General features: G+C 40.2%; 2 long non-coding RNA genes and 1 pseudogene across 2 annotated transcripts; 1 reads left to right on the top strand and 2 right to left on the bottom strand.

The window, feature by feature from the left end:
- Nucleotides 1-15,208, bottom strand: part of LOC134204129 (serine protease persephone-like) — a 52,214-nt pseudogene extending 37,006 nt beyond the window's left edge.
- On the bottom strand, nt 198-5,311 carry LOC134204132 (uncharacterized). The gene is made up of 4 exons (XR_009977784.1): nt 5,146-5,311; nt 4,497-4,800; nt 2,666-3,129; nt 198-970 (listed from the first exon to the last, which is right to left on the bottom strand). It is a non-coding gene; the product is annotated as an uncharacterized LOC134204132 (long non-coding RNA).
- A 740-nt stretch (nt 15,209-15,948) lies between the features above and the next one.
- On the top strand, nt 15,949-17,021 carry LOC134204130 (uncharacterized). The gene is made up of 3 exons (XR_009977782.1): nt 15,949-16,445; nt 16,514-16,805; nt 16,862-17,021. It is a non-coding gene; the product is annotated as an uncharacterized LOC134204130 (long non-coding RNA).

Below are 17,021 nucleotides of genomic sequence, written 5' to 3'. Positions count from 1 at the left end.
TGTAATTGTAAGAATATTGTGCTGCTCGCCGACCATCATGTGCTCGATAATATCTACCCGCGATATCAAATACGGCAAAACAGTACATCATATCGGCATGATTGTCTTTGAACGGCCTTGATGACGGTGTCTGCCAGGACTCCTTTCTTTTGCACACGGCTTCCAGGAAGGTTAAGAGTGAAGGAATTCCGACGCAATCACAGCGAAGGTATAGGGCATTGTATTACACATGTATACATATTATTACATAATGTTGTTGATATCGAGATGCATAATCAAATACATGGTAGCCAACCGGCGGGCTTGGCCAAGTTGGAGATGATCCCTAGACGTTCAATACGGGCGTAGTAATCTCCGTCAATCAACAGTGGATCGAAATTGTGTGGACATAAGGATAAACCATATCACCAGCTGATGCAAGATTCGCACGATGACTTCGACTAATAAGCGATCTCCCATGGCGGGGGGTTTGGTTAGAAAGTGGTCCGACAGTTCCGATAATAGTTTTGCGTTCCTTTTACTCCTCAGGGATGAAGTCTATCTCGTCGACATTGGATCAGTAGTGTGTCTTCCGGTTTCATAAAATGGAGAGTGCCGTTGGGTTGAAAGTTGATAATTCTGGCGCCGTTGTCCTCAACTTGGAAAAAGAACCAGACAGGGATTCTTGTCATTGATGTTGGAGTGTCGTTCAATGGCTATAGTTTTGTGTTGGATCGGAGTGGTACCAGTACCAGCTAGGGTCAGCAGAAGGGTGATGTGACATGCAGAGTCACCGCTACGATCACCCCTGATGATGGGGTAACATTCGAGGGCGTCTCATATCCGGGGGTTTCCCGTTCGATGTTAGGCGATGGGTTCCGACGTGGTTTTGCACACTGGAGTTACTTCGGAATATGTCGTCGTCCCTAGGATTTTTCCAAAAACCATTTTAGCTCCAGTTTTTATCACAACGTTAATTAGCTGAGAATTCCTGAAATTGAGATAAAGAAGATTAAGATTGAGGTTTTTGGAATATCTGAAAGACTTAATTTCGAAAAGAATTCTAGGAAACCGAGAAAAATCTTCAAGGATTTAATGTGAACTCCTCCATGAAATCCGATTCTCCAGAAATTCAAGGAGAGTGCCGCTAGTAGATCAGAAATCTTTTTTTCTAAAAATTCCAAGAGATCACCTGTTCAGGATATATAAGAGAAAAATGATCTAAAACATCTCCATCTCTTGTCTTCCAAGACAAATGGTATCTAGCGAGCAGCTTGAAGTACCTCGAACTTTCTCCCGTCCTGCTCTTCTTTTTTTTATCCATAACTGGACATGTGCGGGATGGAAATAATTTTGAGCTACTCCAAGCTGCTCGTTGGACAGCACTAATTACTCCAGATACAGTGACGGGAAACGTCATTTCGATGTCAAGGTACTAATTTGCTATATAGTGATGAACTTTATTTTAATTTAAAAAATCACTTTAATAAAGATTAAAAAAAACTAATTTGCTACATTTTTAATTACACAATTTTCTATAAAACCATGTAGCTTTTAAAGGACCAGAGAACATTTTCTTGTAAATAACTTTTGAAAAAAGTTATTAGCAAATGAGTAGTAGCAATCTCATGACATTTTTTTTTTACATTTCCCATCACTGTTTGGGAAAATCTAGCTTGAAAAATCCTCCAATAATTCCGTTCAAACAGCTTTCCAAGGATTTTATATTCAATATCGACTCACGGAGGTTTGACTGTAACAGGAAATTTCTCCAGGTATTCCAGTAACCTCTGAATCAAACTACCAAAACCGAAGGGTCATTCGAACGGATATTCGAGAGAGAAGAAACATCACGCACCGATCATGAATGCCCAAGCTGACCTGAAGGAATTCTCACAATATTCTTGGGGGTAAACTCTCAAAATTCTTGGATGAATTACTCATCCAAGATCAATCAAATTCTTCTGAGTTACTCAACAATTTATTTCGGAATTCCTGGAGATATTCTAACAAAATTCATTGAGTTTTCTCAGAATTCACACAAAATTCTTGAATTCGCTCAAAAAACTTTTAGTAATTTAAGAGCACTTGAAAAAAGGGTAGAATTTCTTTAAGAAATTTATAAGAATTTTTCAAAGAATTCCAAAAATATTCTTCCAGAAATTACCAGGTAATTTCTCTGAAAATTCCAAGCCTCTACGAATTTCGAACAAATTTTGATCACAAATTCTGATCACCAGGATCCACAAGAATACCGAAAGAATTTCTCCCGAAACTTGGAGCGAGTTTGTTCAAGAATTCCGAGCTAATTCTTCCAGAAATTTCGAACAAATTCTTCCAGGAATTCCGAGAGTTCGTACAAGAATTCATAGCAAATTCCTCCAAGAAATTTGAGGGAATTGTGCGATCAGGAATTCCAAGATAGTTCGTCTGGGAATTCCAAGAGAAATGTTCAAATCTCTTTAGGAATTAATTTGGAACTACGAAAGGAATTCTCCCGGAAGGAATTTTACAAAAATATTTCTAAGGAATCCGCCCAGGATTCCCGAAGAAATCCTCCCAGGATCTCCGAAGGAATCCTTCCAGGATTTCCGAAGGAATCTCCTAAGTATTCCTGAAAAAAATCTTTTTTAGTAATTAAAAAGTGTATTGAATTCTCTTAATAAGTACGACTACGAAATATTACCTGATCGTACAGAAAAAAAACGCCACACCTTCGCTTCTGCGGGTCCATATATAGTAACCGAATTCGGTTACCTTTCCCATGTAGTACGTGCCGACCAGGTTCATCCGATAACAAAGGATCTCGCTCTCTTTGGACCACGATAGGAGAGAATTCCTCGCATCCAAAAACGCCTGTGTCACTGTTAGTGTTGCTTTGTTGGGCATCTTTCCACGAACATCAAATCCCTCCAAAAATGCTACACATCTAAAAGTGTATTTAGATCATCAGTTGCTATCCGGATCCCCACATGGAAAAGCCGATTCCCAAATCATCTTGTCGGTCGTGCATTGGGGCATGGATCGAGTGCGGAAAAAAGGAGGGCTTGTGTTTGACAGTTGGCCGATGTTTAGTCATGCCCGGGAGTGGAGACATCCTGTTAATACGCAGTGACCCAGGATCAAGAAGACTTCGTCGTCGAAAAGAACCTAATGTAAGCAAAGGAAAAAAATCAATTAGAACACCTATTAGGTATACGAAACAAAAATACAACAAAATATATAGTCGAACCAATTTTTCTTCTACTGAGTGCCACAGACCCGCAGTGTCTTGTGCTTTTGATCTTTGTTTCCTAGACTGAACCGATTACGGACGCTCGATTCCGCGTTCAGCTACTTCATCACCGATTTGTTCAATTATCGTCTGGGTTTTTCCCGTTTTTCCAGATCAAATCTACACTGCCTGTAACCGCATATTTTTCCCATATGGATAGGATACCCAGCAAAGATGGGTCAAATATACGGTTACAGTACATATAACAAACAAAAAGTATTGCGTTCAAGCCTTCTCCTGCCGCTTCTGCCGAAGGGATTCAAACTTAAATCACTTGAATGACAAAAACAAAAAGATATATATTACTAAAATATCTTTTCAAAAACACCATTTACATGAACACCGTCCTTTTTGAAACTTTACCTCATATTTATTCACCAATTAAATTGCACCGAAAACTTTTCCCTGAACGATTTTTCTTTTAGATTTTTCAAATACTTTTGGTTAGATAGAAGAAAATAATTAGGTATAGGGAGCGGGACCATTTGGGCAGCACCCCCTATTCCCATCCGCAATGTTAATAAATAACTCGACCACGTTCCAACCAAATGGTTTGATTGTTTGTACATCACTATAGTGATGTATATCTATAGATATCAGGTGGGTGGCACGCCGCCATGTTTTTGCAGCCAACATCTCAGTGTAAAATTCATGATAGTATGTGTTTTGTTTACAAGCATCACATTTGATTCTCATTAGGATACAGAACTGTCAGTGGGATACGGTCGCGTAATGTTGGCTGCAAAACAAACCTATTGTGTGAGATAGGGATGCCACCGGGCTGATAGATATCGACAGAATCTAACTATGTACTAAAAAACAAGTAATTCGATTGTAATGCGCTCGAGTAATGAACTTTGCTGACGGGAATAGAAGGTGCTGCCCAAATGGTTCTCTACCCTACAAGATATTTATACATAAAATTGTGATGTTTTTTATAGAAACGGGCCGTTTCAATGAATTTGTGGGTCTAATAGGTTCTGAATTCTGAAGGAAATCGAATAGTATTTCATAGAGGAACTTTAGGACAGTTTTTCGAAAGAGTTCTATATGGATACGCTAGGGTAACTGGGCATGTGATCAATTTTAATCGATTTCTTCTCCTGTGCTCAACTATTAAATGGTGCCCAACTGGTAGTATATATGTAGCTAAATACAAGATATTATATATTACTAGTAGCTAATCCCTTTTTTATGAGCTAAGCGAGTGCGAAGAGTAAATTTATTTGATTAAAGTACGAACCTGGAATGTTTTGGATATAGGTCTGGACGGCTGCATTGCTCTTCTTAAGTAACTCGAACCAAGGCTGCAAAAGAATCCCAATCTAAAAACTGCTGCTCTTCCAAAATATTCTATGAAACGTTCTTTTTAGCGTATTCTCTCGCGTATTCTAATATTTCTCCAAATACTCCGTTTGGGTACATATCTCTACGACCCGGAACTCGTTACTTTATTTGTTGTTTGGGCCCCTTTCCAGATCAAGCTATTACTGTTTAGGACTTCTCGATGTACAATTTTCGTTTCCTCTCCAGGGAGTTTGTTTACTCTGTGGATAACATTGTTTTGATTAGTGAGTAAATATTATATACGAGGCTTTCCCCACAATCCGTACGATAAACGATCAGTAATCTAACGTCCAGGATTGGAGGAGGCAGTGGCGTCACGTAACCTCACTTTTTACCTGTACACTAAACTGATACAAAGAATGAAAACTTTGATATTTATTCAAATGGAAAGTAAAACTTTCAGAGTCGTTTGAACTTATCAATATCTAATCAAATTCCTTAAATTTTAATCCAGTGCACAGGTAGATTGAGGTTTTGGAAACGCCACTGGGAGGAAAATTAAACTAGGTAGCACTTCATCAAAAAAAAAGTTGTTCCATACTCACCACCAGGCCACCCACAACGTCGGTGCTACACCAGACAAATCCGATCTGCAGAAGTCCGAAGCAGCATGCATTTGATAACTACAAAAGTAGCCTGCAATTTCTGATGACGGGTTATCTAGAAAATATTCGTCCGCGGAGGAACTGCAACAGAGAGAAAATTCCCGAAAACGTGGTGCGAGTGCGAGGCGGAACAATGGAAATGAAGCAAAAGCAAAGATGGCAGGGTGCACTTTTACAGCACTTGTACCGCTTCGATTGAGTGCACCGGTAAACATACAAAAATGGCGCTTAATTGAAGGCACATGGTTGGAGCCCAAGATGAATTTGAAACTTCACTAGGGTGGTTTGTGTCATAATGAGGTAGATTTTTGTTCGCTTTTAGACATTTTCCAATGCGGGCACTTTAGGACCTTTCAAGCATAATTTTTCATAACGACGAATGTAACAATTATGAGGATTCGAGAAATCCTTTGCAGAAAGTTGGCAAAACTTTTTTCTAAAACTGTTTAAGAACTAAATCTTATACATACACCGGTATGCTGTACATACGTCGCTGTACAATGGTCGGTTTTCCATAGTGCACGATTGACGCAACTGCAGTTTTGTTTTGTTTTGCTTTTTTGGTACATAGGTCGCTCTTAGTTCCCATATGTTAAAGCGACGTATGTAACAGTGAGACTTCAAAAATAGAAAATTCTACATACGTCGATTCGTAAAAAGATTGAATTAAAGAATTTTAGGATCTAAAATCAGCAAAATCGATGCGTTTTATATAAAGTCGCGTGTGATTGTCATGTTGTATTAAAAACCTCGTTTTGTTTACTTTTGTTACATACGTCCTTATGAAAAATTATGCTTGCTTTGGTATAATCCCGAAATCGCACAAAAACGTCACAAAGGTTTTTCAGAGATAAAATGAAGTTGTTGAAACCTGCAAATGCAAATAAAAAAATAATTTTAGAAGTAATCTATATACATAAAAATGAATTTCTGTCAGTCTGAACCTTATAGACTCCGAAACGAAAGGATCACAGTATGCGATGATTGAGGACGGACGTAAAAATCTCACGTTTCGTCAAATATTTTATCTTTATCAATCAAAAGTGATTTTTTAAAAAAGTTTTCGCGAATTGCTGATCCAGATGAGATAAGGTGATAGATATAGAATATTTCATGAGAACATTTACCGTTAGATCGACGGTAATTACGTGCTGTAAAAATATGGTAGAGCGCTTGCTTTTGAACATCAAGAATCAATGACCCCTCCAGAAGTGAGCTCGCAGGACAAACGCCAGACACAGCAGTAGCGGGAACAACGACAATAGAACCAGCTCTATTCCACCAGAAACTATAAAGCATGCAGCAGAAATACAGAAATCATTTTCAACGGAGGACTCGGTGTTCGTGTTAGCAGCAGTGGTACAGTATCCTGTAACAGTTGTGTGTGTGTGTGTGTGTGTGTGTGTGTGTGTGTGTGTGTGTGTGTGTGTGTGTGTGTGTGTGTGTGTGTGTGTGTGTGTGTGTGTGTGTGTGTGTGTGTGTGTGTGTGTGTGTGTGTGTGTGTGTTTACTCCCTTCTCTAAGTAGTGCTAATATAGATTGTGACGGTCTGTTTTACTATGATTTATGCATGTTAATGACACTGTTTAATAGCCATTTTACCAAAATCAAAGCGTCTTTTATCATACAGTTTATTTCTGCTAGGATCATACCAAACAAAGCTCAAAATCATAATATTCTCCAATAGTTTGGAAAAATTGAGATTAGACACATCAAAGTGGATCAAAGTGGTGCATAACGTTTCTCGTATTATATTGGGAACATAAGTTTTACCCAACAAATTTTGAAGATTGTCACGCAGCTGAAATGAATAGGTTGGTCACGATGACGAAAATTCACAACATTATTCGTAATTCGTTTTTAAATCTTTGCATCGTTTAACTTGAAGTTACAGATATTGACCTGAATAATAAAAAGCCCACTTGCCGTTTTTTCATACAAAATGGTCAACTTTGGATATCTAGATCTTGATTGCGTGTGAGCCGATTTTGCTGAAAATTTGACCAGAGCTCAGATATAACTTGAATTTTACCACACCTGGGTTTCGATCATGTTGATTCATAGGGTAAGGAATTATTGCGGTAATACCAAAACGATTTTTTTGGCAAATTGATTTTATAATATCTTGTAAACTACAACTCTTAGTGTACAAGTATATTCCGCAAACTTTTTTGTATTGTCAAAATACGCGTTTTTGGTAAACAAGTCATCAGTTTACAACCTATAGAATTCAAGATATTTAAAAAATAATTTTTTGTCAAAAATTTATTTTGGTATTACCGCTACTTGATTCCATAAATATAAACAATGTAAATGTTTCCAAGAAGATTATGTATATAAATGCGAGCAATCAGAATTCAATTAATTTCAATTGGGATCGCATAAGGGGAAATTTAATATATTTTATATTCTTTCTCGTTTCAGAGAGCGAACAATGGCGCTTAAACCTAGGCTAATTACCCGAGCAGCACAAGTCAGACTAAAATGGTTGCAGCAACTTTATAGTGACCAAATCAAGTCGCATATCCGTTGCAGTAATCTATGTGGGACATGTGTGCTACTTGAGTAACCAGAACAAGTTTAATAGCTTCGCCTCTTCGACAATCAACAATGGAGTGACAAACATTTCTTAGCATGGTCACTCCCAACGTCTGTTCATACTCATTGTATCATTTGCTTATGCTGATATTCCTAGACTATATTCCCTACCAACCATCCAGCTCCTTGACATCTATAAGGGCGTCGGTAAGTCGCTGGCCTCCCGTTAAGAAGATGTCATATCATCATATCCTTACCTACCTTAGTAACGGAGAAGATGGGCGTGGCCGGCAATGGTAGCTTTCATGCTTTATCATTTGGACCTCAAATTAGGTTGCTATTAAATCCCAAATAGTAATCCATAAGCAGTTGGGGTAAGAAAGTTAAAGAAAATACATGACAGCTATCAGTATGCAATCTACGAAATACTCTGTTACAACGCAACGCAACGCAACGCAACTGAACCTTATAGACTCCGAAACTACTGAACCGACCGGCATGAAAATTCGTAAGCAGATTTTTTTGGGTCCGGGGAAGGTTCTTAAGATGGTTCGAGACCCCTCCATTCTTTGGAAAGGGGGGCTCCCATACAAATGAAACAGAAATTTCTCCCATAACTCGAGAACTAAGCAAAGAATAAATTAATTTTAGTCTGCTAGTGATAAATAAAGCACGTTTAAATGGATTATTAGAAGTCCACGGAAAAAAGGTTTTATAGGAACCCAAGCAATTTCTTGAAATCTATGGAACAACGAACATTTCTAAGCCCGCTTGAAATCTGGTCCGTTAGGCATTCCGAAATCCTAAAAAAAATCTGGGACTGTCATACGATTTCTTGGTAGTTCGCTTTAGATCGCTAGATCCATAACAAGTTGTGATCCGTGGCCTCTTGCAGGGCAGGAAAGAATTCCGAGATGTGTGTCATGCTTTTTGGAAATCCCTAAACACTCTTGGAAAAGCAATATTTGTCCTGAAAATCGGGGAAAATTTTCAAATTATGTGAGTATTATGTCTGCAAAGATATTTTCAAGTCCAGATTATGTTTACAATTGATTATAATGTCGTAGAGTTCTCTACACCGTGCTTAAGTATGTGTCCAACTAACCTTCCTTTCTCTTCCAGGATTCGCAAGGAAGTGGAGTGATCAAGGGGTGGGTCGCTGAGCACAATGTTCCAAGCACACATTTTACGGTGTATTGGAACAAAGAATTCACAAACAGTGGCACACTGTTGCACACTTCTGACATCAAATTAGCTAAATGTCAAAATTTGGCAACCCTGCCAAATATTGTCATTCTGACCGCGTTTTTTGATAAATAACTTTTGTTAACATATTTTGTTTCCTGATTTGTAAAACGGATTTTTCAGGACAAATCACTATTTCAAGCTCTATCTGGAATAAGGGCGAATGTCGCAAGAGAGAATTCTCTTCGTCGACTTCCCCTCCTTTAAATAAAAGTGACAAACAGCGGATTTCTTTGTGGTTTATCACCTCAGAACGAAAGAAAACAATGCGAACTTGCATTCTGAGGTGACAAACTGCAAAGAAATCCTCTGCTTGTCACTTTTATTCAAAAGAGGGGAAGTCGACGAAGAGAATTCTCTCTTGTGACATTCGCCCTTTTACCAGATAGAGCTTGATTTGTGAATGAGGATTCAGAAAGGGATTAAGGCTCGGATTCAGGTGATAATTTGTCGAGTTGGCAAACATACGCGATTCAAAACCTCGGATAATCATCTCCGAAATAAACTATCGACTAGAAATCGGTGCCACCGATTCGGTGGCATAAATATAAACATTGGCGTCTAGATTCGACGGGTAAGCGAGTAAAAAATGGATGGATCGGGTTTAGAGGTTTATTGTGTTCCGGCGGTGGAAAATACAGAATAGTTTATATCTTGGCTTATGGCAATGCAATATTTAATAATTGCATGTTGAAAACGTTTTGTTTATCTTCATAAAAACACTTCCGCCTCTGGTATGTTCCATATTCTTCCAAAGATTTTCTGCATATGCAAAAATTCAAAGGACCTGTACCCTTGCCCCTACCTTCTGATAATTGATTTCAAAAATGAAGTAACTCGATGCTTATGGAGAGGTTAGAAGAGTTGTGAGCTCGAATTCCTCCCAATCTGCAACCGGGAAAATATCAGTAGATGCCCAACCGATGGAAGCGGAATAGGGATCAATCTGGCTGCTGTCTGTGAATAATATCAGCACAAACAGCAGGGACTATTTTCGTGGTATTATATTTATGGAGTTGTTCTGACCCGTTCAGAATGATGCGAAGCGGCGCAGGCTCTGTCTCTCCGGTTCCTGCTGAAATTCTGCTTTTCAAAGATTACTTCCAGTTGATGCGGCGGGAGAAACGAAAAGTATATTTATTTTTCACATTTGACAGAAGTCCTTTTTTCTAATGTTTATGTTCGAACAGAGTTGCCAAATTTTATCATTTTGCCGCATATAAAATACGGCACCTCGTGGCACACTTGTGGCACATGTATTTAAATGGGCACGAATTGTATTGTGCTCAGCGTCCCTCCCCTTGGGAGTGATGCTACTCTCATACAATAGTCTAGGTTTGTAACATCTACGAATTGCTTAATGTTAATTACCAACTTTTGCCACATTCGCTATTTCCTGTTTGTCCTTGTTGAATGTTGGACAAGTCTAATGTTATGTATACGATGTTTATAATCCCTTACCAGCCCTGTGAATATGTTGTTGTCTATTGTATGTTGAATGTAAATAATAATAAATTGACCACCGCGTAGAGAGTAACCGCTTGTGTTTACTTCCACTGATCGCGTCCGAAATACCCCACCGGGAGTGTAGATCGGTTCCGCTGCGTACCGTGGGAAGCCTCAGTGACAACTTCCCACAGGTTATTGGCCCAGTGATAGTGGAGATTTCGCTAAAAATAGTGTGAAAGTTTGCCCGCGGACGCTACCCTTTGTGCTTGTCGTTCGGCGGGAGCAAATTTGTTCCACTCGTTAGACTGTGCTGCAGTGGGTGGTTAAAGCAGCTGAGAACGTTGTACATGGTTAAAAGTGATTACCGGGAGGTGGTTAGTGTCCGGATTGCCAGCTGTGTTTCGTTCCATCGAAGCTGGATTCGGAAGCAATTAGTGCGGACTGAGAACCATTTTGTGCAACGAGCTGTAACTGTAGCCGGTGGTGATCGAAGACATTGTTGTGTACCGACTTCGTGTGTGTACGGGATTACAGTGTGCGCCATCAGAAAACGAACAATTTCGAAATGGCTGAAAAAGTTTCGATCGCGCGTTTGGGTAATAAGAATTACCAAACGTGGAAAATAAAAATTGAAATGCTTCTGATCAGTGTCGACCTGTGGCATACGGTGAATGAGAAGAAACCGGAGCCAGAGACTGCGAGATGGTCGAAAGAAGATCAGAAGGCGAGGGCAATGATTATTCTTAACGTCGAAGATAATCAGTTGCCGTTAGTGAAAGACGCCAAATCGGCGGTCGAAGTGTGGAAGAAACTGAAGAAGTACCACGAAAAGGCTACGGTTACGTCGCGAGTGTCGCTTCTGAAGAAGCTGTGTAGTTTTAACTACGAAGAAGGTGCGGATATGGAAGCGCACCTGTTCGCCATCGAAGAGCTGTTTGATAGGCTATCGTGTGCCGGTCAAAAGATCGAAAGTTCGCTGCAGGTCGCGATGATCTACCGGAGTTTGCCGGAGTCATACGACGGTCTGGTGACAGCGTTGGAGAGCCGGCCAGACGCGGACCAGACGATCGAGTTTGTGAAACAGCGGCTGATGGACGAGTACCACCGACGGATGGAGAAGCGTGCAGGAATGTCCCGTGAGTGTGAGGACCGGGCATTAAGTGTGCACAGAAGAAGAAGAAGCGAACGTGCGAGGGAACGAATTTGTTACCAATGCCGAAAACCGGGACACATCCGGATGAATTGCTGCGGGAGCCGGAAGCGAAAACGGCAGCGAAGAGCGACCCCCGAATTTGTTTCGGCGTGGGAGGCGATCGGCAGCAGGGGAACTGGTACGTAGATAGTGGCTGTTCGAGCCACATGACCAGTGACCGGGCATTCTTCAGCAAAATCGACGTGAATGTGAAGCGAGATGTGACGTTGGCGGATGGTTCCACCGTGAAATCTGCCGGAGTAGGCGAAGGCACGCTGAAGTGTATCGATGGCAGCGGCGAAGTGAACGAGGTAGTAATGAGAGAGGTGTTATACGTTCCGGGACTGGACAGTGGTTTGATTTCGGTCCGGAAGCTTGCCCAGAAAGGACTGAGTGTACACTTTAACAAAGCTAAGTGCGAAATTATAAGCCTCGGAAGAAGAGTGGAAGCCGTTGCTGAACTTCGTGGAGGACTGTATGCCTTGAGAGTTGCAGAAGGAAGGAAGCAAAGTTGGCGTATGGGCGTGCAAATGCAAAGCAAAGCTAGCAATGGGCGTTCGCTTGAGGAGGAGTGCCAAGAGGAAGAAACCGATTTTTATGACTGTGTGGATGAATATTGAGGAGAAACCCGATGCTGTGTGCTGGATGAGTCGTGAGCGACGAAGACCAAGTGGTGAAGAAGACGAAGCAGGGGCTGACGACGCAGGGAGAGTACCGAAGACTGAGTGTCCAACTATGTAGAACTTTGTTTGACTTTGTGAGGCGATACTTTGTGATATCTGTTAATGATGATAAACCTCGAGGAGGAGTGTTGAATGTTGGACAAGTCTAATGTTATGTATACGATGTTTATAATCCCTTACCAGCCCTGTGAATATGTTGTTGTCTATTGTATGTTGAATGTAAATAATAATAAATTGACAACCGCGTAGAGAGTAACCGCTTGTGTTTACTTCCACTGATCGCGTCCGAAATACCCCGCCGGGAGTGTAGATCGGTTCCGCTGCGTACCGTGGGAAGCCTCAGTGACAACTTCCCACAGTCCTACCCACGACTCGGAATGTGGATGCCCCTCTGATACTAGTATATAAATGCGACAATGAACAGATGTTCAAAATAGTTCAGTATTGTCCCTGGAGAGCACGAAGCAGCTTTCAATTACTAAAACCCAGATCAATCCACCAAGGCAAAAAACAATGTTTTTTTTTAAATAACTTTGGAGCGCAATAACCGATCGGGACAATTTTCAATAGGAAACAACTAGACTGCGTCGATTGCAACCTGTTAATGCTAAGTACCAAAAAGTGGCACTAGCTATAGGAAGGTGATATAAATATATAGAACAAATTGTATTAAAATCCTCACTGCACATGCCTTTAATCGTCCAGGAGAGATGCGTCGTCTGGCCACACGATATTTTCAATCCAATCCAAGTAGGATGCCACACGGGTGTAGATTCCTGCCCTCCACCCACATCCCAGCCCAAAAGAGGTGATTCCAACCTGGTAGAAGCGATCGGCCGTTTCATTCTTATAATGCAAAGGACCTCCCGAGTCTCCAACGCATGCATCACCTCGTTTACCGGAAGGTTGAAGTTTTCCAATAGCACAGTACTGTCGTTCCGTAACACCGGAAATTAATCTACTGTCTAATGTGCCTACTTCGCCTGCATATTGTTGTGCACATTGCTCCAAAGGTTCTGTGTTAAGGTCGACTTTAAGAAGTATGCTGGACCGCGACTCATCAGCTGAAACCGAAACAGGAAATTTGTTCGTAGGAAATAGGGAAAGTAATCTTACAATTTGTTCTCACTGTCTATCAAACCCCAACCGGATGTGGTCAGAACATGGTCCACTACTAGATCCTGTGGGTCAGTGTACAAGCAAATCCTGTTGACATTATCATCGTACCTGAACGGACTGACCAACTCAATTAATGCGATGTCATGATAATTACTTTTCGATTTGTAATCAGGATGCGAGTAAAATTTCTGAAATGGATAAATTATGAATTGTTTCAGTAATTGCCACGGCTGCAATATCGTACCTTCAATTCAGAGTCCTGGGTGTTTGTGTCACCGGATGAGGACAAGTTGATCGTACCCATTCGGGCAACGATTGGTCGATCTCTCAAACAATGGGCTGCCGTCAGCAGGAAGCTTTTCGAAATCCAGCTAGCTCCACAGCGGAAGTCGTAGGGCTTATCCGGTTCCGCTGATTTGTACCCCAAGGCAGCTATGAATGGTATTTCACCTTCGGCGGCTTCCTTACCCTCTATGATGTGTTGTGCGATGTGCGTGGAACCCCGTGAGAAGTTCTCGCATGCCTTGGTGGCCCTCCTTCCCGTACTCTGTGTTGTGCTGGTAATGGTTCTGTTTATTACCAAAAATGCAAAATAAAGTTGCGATTGATGATAATCTGCGCTTAAGAAGCTACCTGCCAGAATCCTCGTTTGGGCAACAAATCAGAACATCATGGAGTGTGTAACCACACCTTGGAATAGAACGGATTGAAACTAGTTTCTTCTGAATCACATTCGGCTGTATCCAGGGGCAATCCTTGGGCATTTTGCATGTGCCGGGTAAGTTAGCTACTGACTTACAATTGTCGTCCTCTGCAAAAAAAATAGCGCTGTTGAGTTCTGGTATCTAATTAGAAGTTCGGCAAGGTGTTCTAACACACACTGGACTGAAATAATTTGAAAATTTAACTAGGGCTATATGATCATCTGTTAATTGATATGTTAGCTTCGTTCTATCATACGTTCTGGATTGAAAATTCTTTGAACGGGTAGAATAGTGTTATGAGCGACACTATTAACGAGAATAGCAAAGGAAGCTGACAACGGATGGTCTATATCGATAGAGTCGTTATCTTTGACGATCACAAGCGAAAAATCACTCCACGGTCTATGAATGTGAAAATTCCGATGTTTGTAAAATCGAACTTACCGTATAGTATCGCAGATGTTTGACCGAAAATTCCAATTAGATTGGAAAACAACATCAGTCCATGAATCAACACAGCTACTGCTGACAATTTAACAGAATAAATGGTATGCATAACTGCAGTGTGATTTGTTTTTTGCGGAATCTGCTACTACAATGGTTAGGTATTTTTGTGGATTTAAATTTCATATAATTGTGGATCGGTAAACTTTATTCTATTCACCGTTTCTGCTTCACCGTTTCTGGAACTACAAGCTATAAATGCGTGGGTGCAATAAATGGCAACTTTACTTGTGTCGCGGATTGTTCTTAACATACAAACCAGTTTCTGTGGTTTTAAATCCGATCTGGCACTGAAAATCACATCACATCTTGATTATTTTGCTTAATTTCTTTAGTTATTCCACTAAAAAACCAATCCTGGAAGATATTGCGATCACGTACAACGGTTTTCGTTAACGGTTTGCTGGTGCAACCTGTTCCGCTCTTCTAACCAGTGCTATTTTTAATTGTTTAGGTCCGGTTTCGGGCACGGTGTGACAACCTCGAACAGGTTCCAGCTCCAGATTGTTAAGGCAACAGAATCGAATGATGCTCGCGGTTCGCTTCTCGTTGGTAGACTGATGATGACCAACTTGCAAATCCCATTCTTTACGCAAACCGCACGGTTGTTTCTGAGATTCTAGCTGAAGAGTAGACATACAGTTCGTGTCGGAATTGAGTGTACATTTACGATGAAAGGAATATATTTAAAATTTATATGATTTCTGTTAGTTATTAAGATATCAACATCCATAAAACTGATCTTTTTTTTCAGTTTGTTCTCATTTCGTAGGATAAAACTGTCATCGTTGGATCGGAAAATTATCTTGGTGAGATGTTGGGGTCATCTTCAAAGTTTCATTACTTTTTCATTGGTAAAAAGTTTGGTCTGATGCCGTGTAGCAAGTAGGTATCTCTTTTTTTTCGAATAGTTGGTTTTATGGTTCCCCATAACACATGCGAGCGACGCAATAATTGCGACGAGATTCTATCACTTAGCGATTGCGATTCTGTTGCCGTTGGTAAATATGGAAACGTAAATGGAACATTGTCGGCAGCGACCCAACGCCAACGATAGAATCGCGGCGACTAGTTGTCGCCGTCGCGGTATCATTTGAGAAAATTTTATTTTTGATTAATTCACTTAAAAGTGAGAAAGAATTTATTTTTTTTATTTATTTTTTTCAAAATTTGTTGAAATAAAATGACGTCTTTGGAAAAGTTGTCAGAAATAATGTACAGAAAAACTTTGCCAAAGACATTACGGGTCTATCTATTGAAACGAACAAATTATGACTGAATTTCAGATAATAGGTCATTTAACCATATAAAACTGGTATACAATGAATAACTTTGCATGGTCGAATTTTTGAGGTTATAAAGTTTTTTTTATTCTTATCGAGACTTTCAGCCCGAGGCTAGTTCGTCTCGAATGGTTACCAATGTTCTAGAAACGTATTCAGTACATAAAAATACAGCATTCAGCTACACAGAGCGAAAAAAAGTTGTGATTTTAACATTTATCTAATCTTGTTTTAACAATTAGGAAAATTTGGTATTCTTGAGTGCTAAAACGTTTAATTCAAAAGTAAAATATTTGATATGACAGTTTTTTCCTCAGTGTAAACCCGTTATTTTTACAGTAAAACCACTCAAAATAAAATGGAAAAAATATTCAAATTTACTTGAATATTTCGTATTTTTGGCAACACAGACAACAAAAAATAATGAAACTGGCAGCCCACGACAATCTGTCAAAATCGAAAACAGAAAAAGGAGGGAGATTTATCCCGCAAAGGGTTGTGCCGAAAGAAGTGCTAATGGTCAAGTAAGTTATTATTTGCGGTGTGAATTTCTATTGAATTTTAATGAGCATTTATGTTTTTCTGACGACAGCATGAAAGATGATTTTCTGCTAATCGTATCCCTCCAAAAACACAGGAATCCCGTGCCATTCGCGACATGTATCTGGTTCGGTGTCTGGAGAAAGACCACCGGAGGATCTGCCTCGATGTGGTTTTGAAATTCATCACGTCGGAGTGATCTGTGTGGACAGAACTTTAAATGCCGATCCAGCCGATCGTTACATACAAGCTCCAACCCAAGTCCAACCTCGTTTAGGGTGAGAATCTGCCCGCTCACACGGTTATGGAAGGAAGCAAAATTCGTCTGCATCATAATTCCGAAGGTAATGAAATACTAATAAACAACAACAGTGAGCTTTAGTACTATTTTTCCTTACAGAATCAATATCGCAGAGCTTCACAGCAATGGTGCCTTACGGTGATTTAGGATCATGAATTTCCAAGCGAATGCACACCATTATTTATCGTTGCAATAACTGGAAAATGAGCATGCCAATATACTTGCGCAAGGACATCAACAAGATGATGGTTCAGACAAA

Source organism: Armigeres subalbatus, unplaced genomic scaffold (genome assembly GCF_024139115.2).
Source record: "Armigeres subalbatus isolate Guangzhou_Male unplaced genomic scaffold, GZ_Asu_2 Contig411, whole genome shotgun sequence".
Classification (NCBI taxonomy): Eukaryota; Metazoa; Arthropoda; class Insecta; order Diptera; family Culicidae; genus Armigeres; species Armigeres subalbatus.
This window is presented reverse-complemented; position numbering and strand designations above follow the sequence as displayed.